The 13347-nt window shown below is 45.1% G+C and overlaps 1 protein-coding gene across 2 annotated transcripts in view; it reads left to right on the top strand.

The window, feature by feature from the left end:
* Positions 1 to 13347, top strand: part of ERICH6 (glutamate rich 6) — a 701982-nt gene that overhangs the window by 655792 nt on the left and 32843 nt on the right. The window lies entirely within an intron of this gene.

Below are 13347 nucleotides of genomic sequence, written 5' to 3'. Positions count from 1 at the left end.
TCTGCCATGCCTCTCCTCGGTGTGCCCTCCCTTTCCAGTCTACTTGTCTCAGTTAAATCAAGGTTTCACCTTAAAGTGACAGATTCTTTCGTGTTCATGATGACACATTGTGGTTTTGAATTCAGCCAAATCTCTGGTTTTCATAATGTTCTTTATATCTGATAGTCCTATAAACGCCTTTAAGGAGAACGGTTTAGTGAGTTCCTCACAGGAACGGGAGTCCTTATTCCCAAAGAGGGAGTCTCTTCCGGTGAGGTCCCACTTGCCTCGAACCATAGAGAGGGTGTTGCAGAAAGGGCTCACCTCCCTCGCGTCACAGGGGGCGGGGGTTCCCCCTTTGGGAGAAGAGACAAATTCCCTCGATTCATCACAGGACATACACATTCCCTTGGCCAGAGCCCATTTCCACAGTGACTCTGCCTCAGAGGAGCAGATCTGAGATCTGGTGCCACCTTGTTTTCAGATGTAGAACATTATGATCATATTGTCTGTGAACAAACATTCAAGTTTTCCTTGCCAATGGGGCAGGAAAGACATGAGGGCCCAGAACATTGCCCTGAGCTCAAAAACGTTGATATGGAGAGATTTTTCTTCTGCAGATCAGAGACCTATGGCATGAAGATTGGCAGTGTGTGCTCTCCAGCCTTCCATGGAGGTGTCTATTGTCACAGTAGTTTGATGGTCTGGGACTGTGACAGGAGCCCCGATTGGTTGGCGATTTCCTTCCACCAACGTGGCATGTTGTGAAAGAGACCCGTGAGGAAGAGCTTGTCGTATCAATGTCAGAGACCTGATCCCATCGTGCATCCAGGAACTCTTGCACGAGATGCATGTGAAATCTGCAGTTTCTGAGGAGCAGGATGCATGAGGACATCATGCCCAAAAAAAAGGGACTTTCAGAGACAATGCTTGAACAATTAATAGGATTCCGTTGACCCTGTCGCTAGACAGGATTGCAGTGGAAGTTGTGTTGTTTAGATGTGCCCCAAGAAACAGCATTCATTGAGATGGCATCATCGATGACTTTTCGTAACTGAGAGAGAAGCCTAACGATGTTAGACAGGCTTCTGTGGCCCTCGTGTGCCATAGGCCTTGTGTGAGGGATGATGCTCTGATCAACCAGTTGTCCAAATAAGGGTACGTGTAATTCCCTGCCTTCCTGAGACGTGCCGCTGCTGGGGCAAGACATTGAATACATACCTTTGGGGAAGAATTGAGGCCAAAGGAGAGGACCTTGAATTGAAAGTGGCAGCATGCCATGATTAAACTTAGGAATTTGCGATGACAATGGTGAAAGGAGATTTTGAAATAGGCTTCCTATATGTCATGGGGCAATAGAAAGTCTCCCTTGGCAAGCTGGCTGAGAATCATGTGTAGCTTGACCATTTGAAATTACTGTGATTGGAGGAATTTGTTGAGGTATCATAGGTTGAGGATAGGGCTCCACCCAATTGACTTTTTGCGTACCAGGATACACAAAGAACAAGGGATACACACTGTAGCTTCATTGGACAGGAGTGATAGTACTTTTAGTTGAAGAGCATGAAGATGTTTTTCCGGCCTGCTCGTCGGAGGGCGGGGGAGTCGGTAGCCATTATACATACTCAAGGGTGTGGCCAATGGCCACTATCGAAATCATACATGAAAAGAAATGAATGACTTTTTGGCGTCTCTATTGCAGGGAAAATACCTATCAGTGCTAAGTATAAAGGGGCAGAGGTATTATAACCATATAAAACCCTCTTGTGATAAAAATATCTTCAGTTTATTAAATAATCACAAAAACACATGACAACAATTCATAATTCATACAAAGTAGTTAAAAACACTTCCAAAACAACCTATTTTTAAAGTGCTATCGGGGCTCTAATGGACCCTATATTCAATCTTTCTGTCTAAGATTACAGATGAGATCTCCTTTGTAGGGTACGGGACTCACAGACATCTTATAGGGCCCCTCTAAGGCTATGATATGATATGATATTTTATTTATATCGCGCTCATACACAAGTGTTTCAGGGTGCGACAAGGCAAGGATGGGGAACATGGGAGAACAAAACAACAATCTTACTAGGCCCAGTGACATTGAGAACGCGCATGGGAAGGGCAAAAAGGGGAAAAGTGCAAGGAAGGGGGGAGAAACAGATAAATAATTGTAAATAAATAAAATAAATAAAGGCGATAAATGGAGGTAGTGCAGCCAGCAAGTGGCAAGTGCGATCACTGTGCCTCAACATGTTTCTGTTCTAGTGTCCTGCAAATGATGAGCATTCTTCAGGAGCTGTGTTATAGGTGTTAATTTACTGGTATGTCAATGTTCTTGATTCTAATAGAATTGTAAAAACATCTTTTTCTTTTTGATATTCCTCCAAGTGTGTAAATTTAATACCCAGATTGATTTATCAATGCGCAGCACTCCCAATACACATCCCAGAGGGCGACCTAATTACCCTGCAGAGAAACATATTAAAATGTATCTGGGGGGGCAAACCCTGTGTAGCGAAGAAGATCATGCTCCGCGGGCAGAGTTCGGGGGGACTGTGAGTCCCGGATGTGTCCAGATACAGGCGAGCAGCACAACTATCTCATGCATTTCCATGGGCTCAGTCCAGGGATCAACCGTACTGGAAACAAATAGAGGAAGCATGGTGTGCATCCCCCCTAGCAGATCTCCCCATAAGTCATCAGCCGGGATCCCTGAAAACCAAAGCCCCCTCCCAGCAACGAGAAATACAGTGTCCAACTGGAAGTTAGTGGCCCGCAAATGGGGATGCACAGGCACTATCAGCCCCCTCAAACCAATCTGGAACAACCCAGACTTTACTCCGGGAATTCACCCACAAAGCTTTGCAGCCTGAAGGGCGGGGGGCCTGCTGAAGTTTGCAGACCTCTTGGTGGGGGGCCCCCACTGACATTTGAAGAGCGTAAGGCAAAATTCCATATCACAGAAGCAGAGCAGTTCCACTACACACAGCTACGACACTGGTTATCCCACGGGGTGAACAGGGAGAAAGGAAGGAGGGACCTGACAGCATTAGAACTGACCCTAACATCCTCACCGCCACAGGGTAAAATCTCCACGCTCTACTGTTTACTGGATAAGTCAGATCCTACCATAAAGGAAATTATATGCTCAGCTGGGAAAAAGACCTGGGGCGTACGATAAACATAGAAGACTGGGGCAAGATCTGGACGAGATTGCATAAAAGCACCCAATGCATAACAAACAGGGAAGGAGGATATAAAGTCTGCTATAGGTACTACATAACCCCAGATCAGCTACAAAAAAGCAATCCAGCAATCGGGTTGCTGGGGGGATGCGCGACCAACGGCTCACTGTTCCACCTGTTATGGACCTGTCCAAAAGCAAGTGATTATTGGCGGGGGTATTGGACCAGATTAAATCAATCACAGGGTGAACAATCCCATGGGACCCTGGAATAATACTATTGTGGGAAACAGGGGTTGGGACATTCCCGCTCATGGGCCAAATAGCTCAGCGGTGCACACATCTGCTCACGGCTGCCAAAATCGTGATGGCCCACCTTTGGAAGAACTCAGACAGCTGCTCAGTTCAAATGTGGTGGTCGAAATGTTGGGACATTGTAGTGCCAGAAAAAATAACATTGATCCGCTCAGGGAACTTCAACGCGTTCTGGCAGATCTGGGCCCCATTTATGGACTATGCAGAGAAATTTCCGGGACTCGCCCATTGTCCTCCATTAACCCGCTGGCTCCAATAGGAAGTAACGAAGGTGGAAGGAGCTCTCAACACCTAGGGCCTGGACGAAAAGGGGGTCACGATGGAACCCAGTATCTGGTCCCATAATAGAATTTGCCCTTGGATCTTGTGGCTTGAATGTTAAAAAAAAAAATGTTACGTGATGCCGATGTTAACATGCACCAAATGCCTATTAAAAGGTTTTGTTGAAAAACAAATTCCCCGCAACTGCAAAAGAGGCAAACACATAGTTAGCTATTAATGCTATACTTTAACAACAGAGTATGGTAGGGCACAGCCTGCATCCAGGTCCCCTTCAAATGGTTATAAATTACCTATCAGAATTAGTTTGGTGGTTAACTTTGGAGATCTGTGTTCAAATCACAGTGGAATTCTGGCCAGATCTCATCCACCTATGATATGATATGATAGGTTATTTATAACACGCTTAAAACCGAGAGGGTTCTAAGCGCAGACCCGGGGATCGAACCTTTGTTGTTCTGCATCGTCTTGCTTCCAAGGCGAGCATGTTGCCCCTGAGCTATCCTCCCGAGATGAAACATATACAAAAATGTTCATTACAAACCTGTCTCAAGTTCAATCATTCACTACAATCCACTCTCCGAGCCGGTCTACTCACCTGATGTCGGTATGAACCAGTATCCCTTCTTTGGCTGCGTACCTTTAAATCCAGGTAACTTGAATGGAGTACTGTTCTGCTTTTGCGTAATAGTTAAAATACAATCTTGTTTATTTTATTCCCAAAGTAAGCCTGGAAAGGCCGGGAAAAGAAAAACAGGCAGTGCACATGCTAGTTACTTTTCTTTTGCTATGTTAGATATTTTTAGTGAACAAGTATAAGACCATCATATGATTGCCAGTCCACCTGCTCTATTTTACTAAAGGAGCTGTGTCACCTTCGCTGACCTCCTAAGGAGCCGCAGGCCTGTCTCAGGTCATTTAAATATTTTAAAAAACTGGCTCTTCAACCAGATAAATGTTGTTAGTTCTATTTTAAACATCTGCTGCTAATCTAGTATCTTGCTTCAAATCAAAGGAGGTTTTGCGGTCGATCCACTAACCCCAATATTAAGAAGGCTCACCTGCTTCTGTGTTTATAATGATTCTCCCGCGGATCGTCAGACTTTCGTTAGTAGTTCGATGGGCCCTCAACAGTATTCAAGTGCCTCTTCTGCACATCATTATAAATCAGATTCCCGCTGTGCGAGTGTCTATATAAAACAAAAACCACGGTCTCTCTAATCTCTGAATGGCGTGCTGCCCAGCCTCCCTTTTACACGTCAGTTTATAAGGACAAGCTAGATAATGCTCGCTTACATTAGCGAGTGACTTTTGAAATCACCTATTTATCCAACATAATTTGCTTCCATGGATGTTGAAATCAAGACAGGCCCCTCCCCGCCCCCCACTGGAGTGCTGAAATGAAAGGGTGGTGCTGGGCAGGTGCCAAGCCTGTTTGTTGTTGAGCTGGCCCTTAGCAGAGAAGAACTGCTGTTCCTATAGCACCTGCGTATGGTTGCCATCGAGCCTTGTACTGCTCGCCTGAGTTGTACAACGCTCCATTGTATGACTGAGAGTGGTGCAATGAGCAGTAATCTCTGCCCGCTCTTGAGAAACTGTGTTGCTTAAAACAAAAGAATTGAAAGGGCTTTGTTTTTGTCAGTTTTGGCATCTCAAAAGGCATAGAGGGAGGGCCGAAACTGCCTGTTGAGAGTCACTGTTCCCTTCCCCACATTGTGTTGTACGCACGTGATACAGTTCTGAGCCATCCTTTCGGCATTCTTTTTTATGTGCGTGTTCTTCCATACTGTGGCTAGATGCTGGACTATCTTTTTGGCACAGATATGAGTAGGGCTGTGGGCCATCGTGACCATTGCAGTTACATAGGAATTGGGCAACATCCAGTTTCTACTCTTCTTGTCTACCCAACAACCCTCTAGATCTAATTCAGCAGAGCCCTCAGCCCACCCTTGTATTTCATCCGCAGTGGCTTCTGCCTGCATTTCTTTTACTGTAGCAATCCCATTCTCTATCATGCAGGGCACTTCCTCAGACTGTACTGTTAACATTTTTGTATTCAAGTCAGTGGCAGTTTGTTTTACGATCCTGTCTGCAAATGCGTTTCCCTCTCCCACTTTGCATGTTACCTTTTTATGCGCCTCGCATTTCACTATTGCTAGGCACTTTGGACACGTGAGTGCAGACAGCAATCGCACAATCAAAGGGCCATGCTGAATTCTGGCCCCATGCGATGTCAAGAAACCCCTCTCAGCCCAAAGTCGGCCAAAGTTATGAACCATGCCAAATGCGTATTGACTGTCAGTATATATGTTTACACTTAGATTCTCGGAAATCTTACAGGCTCTGGTCAAGGCTATTATCTCCGCCCCTTGTGCAGAGTTGTAGGGGATTATTTTACTCTCTACAATGCTCTTTAACGTGGTGATAGCATAGGCAGCAGTTGATGTGCCATCGGGTAGTTTAAAACAGGAGCCGTCACAAAAAAGTTCTCCGTCGGGCTCTTTTTGTGGGGTATCTCTGAAATCAATTCTCCCCTTTGTTTCTTCCTCAATAACCATTAAGCAATCATGGGGAGGTGTATCATTCTCACTGAGTTCTTTCGTGGGAAGTGGCATAAATTCTGCAGGATTCAAAGCGCTACACCTCATAATTTGGATATTTGGTGCAAAAAGGACAATTACATATCTAGTCAATCTAGCAGAGGTTGCGTCTGCGTTCTATTTAGTAGATCGTTTTTGGCATGTGGCACCAACAAAAGTAAGGTGTGCCCCAATACCATTCCTTCGGTTTGTTTCACTGACACAGCAGCCGCTGCAACAGCTCGCAAACATCTTGGTAGTGCGCGCGCTACAGGGTCCAGCGGGAAGAAAAATAGCTGCATGGCCTATTTCTTCCACCTTGTTCCTGTGTCAAAACGGACAACGCGCAACATTCACTCTCGTGAACAAACAATCTGAAAAAAATGTCATAATTTGGTGTGCCCAAAACTGGTGCAGAACACAATGCAGTTTTGTGCAGATCAAATGCTCTCTGACATTCTTCATTCCACTGCAAAGGCACCACAACATCCTTTGTGGTCAATTCCACCATTGGCTTCACAATCAATGCAAAGTTTACAATCCACTGACGACAATAAGAAGCCATGCCTATTATGGCTCTGACTCCTTTCTGTGTCTTTGGAATAGGCATACCAGAAATGCTCTCTATTCTTTCTGGCGTCAGTCGTCTACCTTCTCTCGAAAGTAGGTAACCCAAATAAGTCACCTCCTTTCGACAAATTTGGAATTTCTTTAAGCTTGCTTTATGGCCATGCGCTGCTAAATGGATCAATAACAACACCGTACTCTTTTTTTTTAAATTTTTTTTACCAACTTTATTTTCTTCTCCTGGATTCATACTTACAAACATTCAGGTAAGGAGCAGTATACTTAAGTCTTAATATTGTACTTATCCCCCTTACACCCCCCCGTTCCGTTTTCAGACCTGTAGTACGTCCATGAGTTTTAACATTTATAACTCCCCCCCCCCAAAACTGGGCTGGTTCCGCGTATATTTGGGTTGTGCTGTTACAGTTCGGGCCTTATCTGCCTGTGTTGGCTGGTGGCGTGGGCCCTTCCGAGTTTCCTCCTTGTCAAGGAGCCTTAGTTCAGATTCAATATCAGCAGGTTAGGTCTATGAAAGTAGGCTTCCCTGTCCGTGACATAGTCTATGAATGGGTCCCACACCACCCTGAATTTCAGGTATTTGTTGTCCTTTAAGGCCCCTACCGTCTCCATTGCCAGAACGTGCCATATCTTGACCCACCAGCACGCGACCACTGGGCCTTCAGGGTTTTTCCATCCTTGGGCGAAAGTTATTTTTGCCGCGTTTAGTAGTTGAGTAATCAGGGTAGCGTTGTTGCATGTCTCTGCATAGACGCCTTCGACTGCGGTCCCCAAGAGTAACACCGTACCCTTTTTACAAATCTTCTCTGTGTCTGCTGTGATCATTAAATCATCTATATACTGTAACAATACGCATCCTGCCGGTAATTCTAGCATATCTAGTTGTTCTTTCAGTGCTCTGCTGTAAATACTCAGACTCTCTGTGTAGCCTTGTGGAATGCGTGTGAATGTGAATGATCGTCTTCCTAGTGTGAAGGCGAACAAATATCTACTTTCCTTGTGTACTGGAATGCTGAAGAATGCATTCTTCAAGTCAATAACACTAAAGTATTTAGCCGAGGCAGGAATCATTGTCAAAATTGTGGTAACATCTGGAACCAATGGGAACTGAGGATCTACTACCTTGTTCAGTGCACGCAGATCAATTATGAAACGAGACGGTACCTCATTACCTCCTTTCTTATACACCTGAAGAATGGGACTGTTACAAGTACTGCCTGTAATCTTTTCAATCACTCCCAATCTTACCAAATCAGAAATAATACTTTTCAATCCTTTCTCTCCTTCTGCTGAGATTTTGTACTGTGGAAAACGCGGTAACATTACTCCTTCTTTGAGGGCTATTTTCACTTTTCTTTAAGCATCCCACATCATTGTCATTCACCGCCCATATACAAGTTGGCACTTCACTCAATTCTCCTGGCAAAGGTTTGGACACAAATTCAGATACCGGTACATTTTGTGGTGATATAGTCAAAAATACTCAATATGGTGTACAGTGAATAACTGCACTCAGTTTTTTCAATAGATTTAACTCCAAAAGGTTCTCCCCACAGTTCTCTGTTAAGAGAAATGGACACTATTCAGTGAATGGGCCTAATGTCACTGCTGCTGGTTGGGACACAGGATTTATCACTGGGGTGCCTGTGAACCCTACTGAAATGTTTCTTTGCCCTGACAGTGGTATCTCTGGAACCAAGTGATGATCTATTGAGCACTTTTGTGCCCCCGTATCTACGAGAAAGCTGTGCTCTCCATTCCCGACTTTCATTTCTACATAGGGTCCTTTCTGATTCACGGGAATAGACACTGGTTCCGACCCCTGTCTTGGGCTTTCCTATTGGGGAAACAACACATCATCCAATGTGCAATCGCTACTATTACTATAGTACGCACCCGATCGGGTATCAAAAATGTTCCCGCCCCTACCTCTATTTCCATTCTGCGTGTTTTGATGGCTCTGATTCGGAGTAGAAGTTTGATTCTGTGCTAGGTTCCGATTTTGGGTACCATTCCCTTGACCATTCTGGTACTGCTGCACGCTATTTCTATTTTGCCCATTAGTTCCTGGATGCCCTTATGCTGTCTTTTTTGGCCATACCCATTTCTATTCTGCAGATGTGGACATTGCTCTCGCCAGTGACCTTCCTCTCTGCAGTATGCACACTGATTCAATCCCAGAGGCCCTCCATGCATGTTTAAATTACTTCTGCCTTGTGCACTTCCTCTTCCTCTATTGTGTCCTGCCACTTGCTGGAGTAGCACTTCAACCATTGTTCGTAGTGCTTCTATTCTCATTGGCAAGGGGAACTCATCAAACATTTCATGTATTTCCATTGTGGGGATGCTGGGATCTGAAATCCATTTTAATGCCTCTCTTACACATACTTTTAGTTTATCGCCTGTCCGTCTTGTCGACTGCAAATATCGCCGCTGTATATAGGGCTCTACCGCTTCCGTCCTATCTCTCCTAATATCTTCACTCCTATACCCTGGTGTGGCAAACATTTCAGAATATTCATCATCAAGTTCATTCTTAAATTCAAAAAGTCAGTCTACATGTTCCCTTATCTCTTCCTCTCTCCCTCTACAGCGCGCTAATGCATTCAAATCCAACAATTGTTGCGGTGGTAGCTTTCCAATTAACTGTTTCCATCTCGCCACTAAATATTCCCCCATGCATTCCAACACTACCTGTCTTTCATTGCTCCTTCTGAAGTCATACATCGAAGCTAGCGCTCACGTTGCATCATTCCCGTTTATATACATTTCGGCCTGTTCTTGCAACTCTCGCTTTCTCTCCTTGCTGATCGCACTACGGGTCACTCTCACACATCCACTTTGTGCAGCCCCTTCTTCTGTTTCAACGAGTTCAAGTTCAATCACAGGAGGGGCAGATGGGACAGAAACGATCTCTGGGAGGGAGGTGCAGATGGGACAACGGGAACGGGAAATGACTGTTGCAGCGCTGACTGGCTAATGGGAGGCGCTGATTGTGCGGTCTGTGGCTGTGCTGGCATTTGGTCAGTTGGGAGGGGCGGAGCAACTGGAGGGTGTTGAGCGATAGGTACTAACGCGGTCTTTTTAGTCTCTCCCCTGGGGCCTCGCTTTGTATCCGTTAATATTTTATTTATTAAATCGTCTGATGAATGCAACTCTCGTGGGTATATCTTTTCTATACTCAACTGGTCGCGTCTATTTGACTTTCTCAAACTATCATTCCACTCCTCCTCCTCCTTTTCTCTCACTCTCTCTGCTTTCGACTTATGCCTGCACGCATGTTTCTCTCTACTTCTTCAGCAAAGCATAGCTTCCCTTCTCCATTCCCTAAGAATATCAAATGCTGCAGGGCGTGTGTTCTCTTTCATCAACACCTTCTCCAAATTATCTATTCTCGTCATTTCAAAACTCCCATGATTCGGCCACTGGAGATCTTCCTGTTTTCTGGTTTGCTTATGCCAAATCTCACAAAATATTATCGCTCCCACACCATATTTCACAAACATATCATATGCCGGCGTTCCCACGGGTGGTGCAACTTGGCCAGTTTCCAAAGATTGTCTATCGCAGCGGAAAAATCCCACTAGGGTGGAAAATACCCCAAGTATGTTTTAACCTTACCCTTGGCTAATCAACCTTACACTAGGTGTTTGATTTTGCAAAATCAACTCTCAACCAATATCAGGATTACTTTGAATCGGGGCACGACTCACCTGATCAATCAAGTTGTCTTTTTCAAGACACAATTTGTCCGTATACTGACGCAACCAATGACGTTGTGTCTGCGTATCTTGGCTCACTCTGCCTCGTTTCGGGAGCCTCGCCTCCTTGTTCTCTGGCCGGGCACGTCGATCAGGGATCAGTTGTGTGCAGATTTGCAAAGGAGTCTCTCATCGCTGTCGCAGGGGCGCCCCGAACACCTCTTGATCCCAGCTTGATCGTCCCGTCCTCGCCGTTCTCTCCGCCTTCCTTATCTTACAACGTACACGATGGAGCAAGTGGGGAGGGTCCCTATTCGGGCGCCATCTTGAAGGGGCCCCTAAGGGACCCTCACATGTGGAAACAAGGCACAATCACCACACACAAACTGATACGCCAAACACAAGGTTGTATTCCCAAAATCTAGGGTTTATTGCAAAGCAAATAGTCTCAGTTGGCCAACTGGGTCCCACGCCCTGTGACGTGTGTCTACCAGACCGTGGGGGATGCAAGAGGGCGAGAATCGTACAACAGTTACCTATATACAAAGCAAGCATCTTACAATCAGTAGTGACACCTCCAATACCGCCTCTAATACATTTCCTTTGAATTGGGCACGATGATTGACAATGGTGACAAGTATGACATTTTCAAACATTCATTTAGCAACAGTTTGCAATTTCGCGAACCTACAGACATAATTCTTTGTTTAAAAGAACACAAGGCTTCTGTTTCTACAAGCAAACTGTGCGTAGGGGAGAGACACATTCCAGGCCTTGCTATCTCCTGGTTTCTATTTGTGTGCTGGCGGTCAACTTGCTCCCCAGAGCTCTACAGGGCTCAGGAAAGGGGGGCCGCAAAGAAGAGCAAAGAAGAGCATAATTCAAGTCATTTAATGTTCGCTTCTAGCATTTCTACTGTGTTTCTGAGACTAGCTGGCACCTGCTGTACTGATTAGAATGCCTTGTTGCTTGCTTCCCAAGGATATGTGAGGGAGGAGACAGGGCATTTCTGTCTGGGTTACTGCGTTATGTTTCAACATGTCTCTCGCGGCCTTGCGTTATGCACCAGTGCAGCAGAATACTATTTCAGCGAAGCAGTTTTGCCATGAAGCAAAAGGCAAACGTTAGAGAAAACAAAATGGCGATTTAAGTCACCTCAAAATGGCCGCACTTCAGTCTAGCTTATGGCTACATTTTTCTAATACTAAACACATGAGGCGGTTGGTCTTCGGCCAACAAAGTACATCACCTTGTGATCGAGGGGTGTCTGTTTTTCTGGACTGACAAATGGGTAGGTGTAAAGCTCTGGGTTCCCAGTGATAACTCTGACCTCGGATGATGGTCTAGTAGCTTGTTTATTGAAGTTCCAGTACATTGTATTAAGCTTATCAGTTCAAGTACATCTGAGCTCCAGACAACATGCACCGGCATCCTCTCAGGTAGGCTACATCACTCCAACCGACTCACTCAGATCTCTTAACCATACAACAACATTCTCACAGGCAGCATTCTATGTCACTCATCCAACATTCCACTCATACTTCCAAAAGCAACAAGGAAACCAAATCACTACATATCTTCCCTCCTTAAGGAACACAAGCTACACCTACAAGACCCAAATCACACTCACAACACAAACACCACACACACACACACACACACACACACACTCCATCCCCTGCACGTGCATCACAACCAAAACCTACAATCACCACATCTGTACACCCTGAAACCCGTCCACACAATAGTGGTACCAATCTCACACCAACAATGCCCTTCCCCTTTCTACATAGCGGAGAAAGGAGACCACACCTTGAAAATTGCACCACTGCAAATCCTCACAACCTCAGGCACCACAACTACTCACTACTTCTGCACACTTGCACCACCAAATACACAACTCCTAGCTGTGCACCCAAACCTTACTGAGAACCATGCTGGGCGTTCCAAACACCCGAGTGAAACGACACAAAACAACATGAACACCTATGGTGCTGTGAAGCCACCCCCATTGTTACCTGTGTTCTCTGAAACCACACTAGCTACCACAACTGCTGTGAGGAAAAAACATCATCATAAGACACACCACATCACTACACGTTTCTTGCAGACAAGCAACGTCAATCACCACATTACTAAAAATGCCTCTAGCACAACGGCACCCTACAGAGGACACACTGCACACTGCAATAACACCTCACTACAGTAAAATACATAACATTTCAACAAAGCTCAAAGTAAACTTCTTAGTTCTCAAGCTATAACGAAAGTCCCACCTGTAAAGGAAAACATTAGTGTGGCACAATTGAAATGCATCTCCGACTCATTTGAGCGTAACCTTGACCAGCCCACACTATCTACTCCACTTTAAAGTCCTTCTGTAGGGAGGAAAAATAGTTAAACAAAATGTTGGCACCACCTCAACATTGCACCAAACTGCACAACTCCCGTTACATTTCAAAAATGTGCATCTCCACTCGCAATAGGGAGTCCATGCAAATAAGATTAGTGGATCTAAAGCTAGCTGCAATCAGCAGATTTGAAAATATTATCTGTAGATTCTGAAGTAAATAAGAAAAGGACCGTGATCAGAACAGAATCCGGTTTCTCAAGCTATACGATTGTGGGGAAGCAAGGACCCATAGTGTGTAATGGACTGATGCCAAGATCTGACCCATCTGCGCCGATTGCTAAGTGCAGATACCCGGGCCTACCCTGC

The sequence above is a fragment of the Ambystoma mexicanum genome, chromosome 10 (genome assembly GCF_040938575.1).
Source record: "Ambystoma mexicanum isolate Mex_15411 chromosome 10, UKY_AmexF1_1, whole genome shotgun sequence".
In the NCBI taxonomy this organism is placed as follows: domain Eukaryota; kingdom Metazoa; phylum Chordata; class Amphibia; order Caudata; family Ambystomatidae; genus Ambystoma; species Ambystoma mexicanum.
The sequence above is the reverse complement of the archived record's forward strand: the minus strand, read 5'-3'. Positions and strand labels throughout refer to the sequence as shown.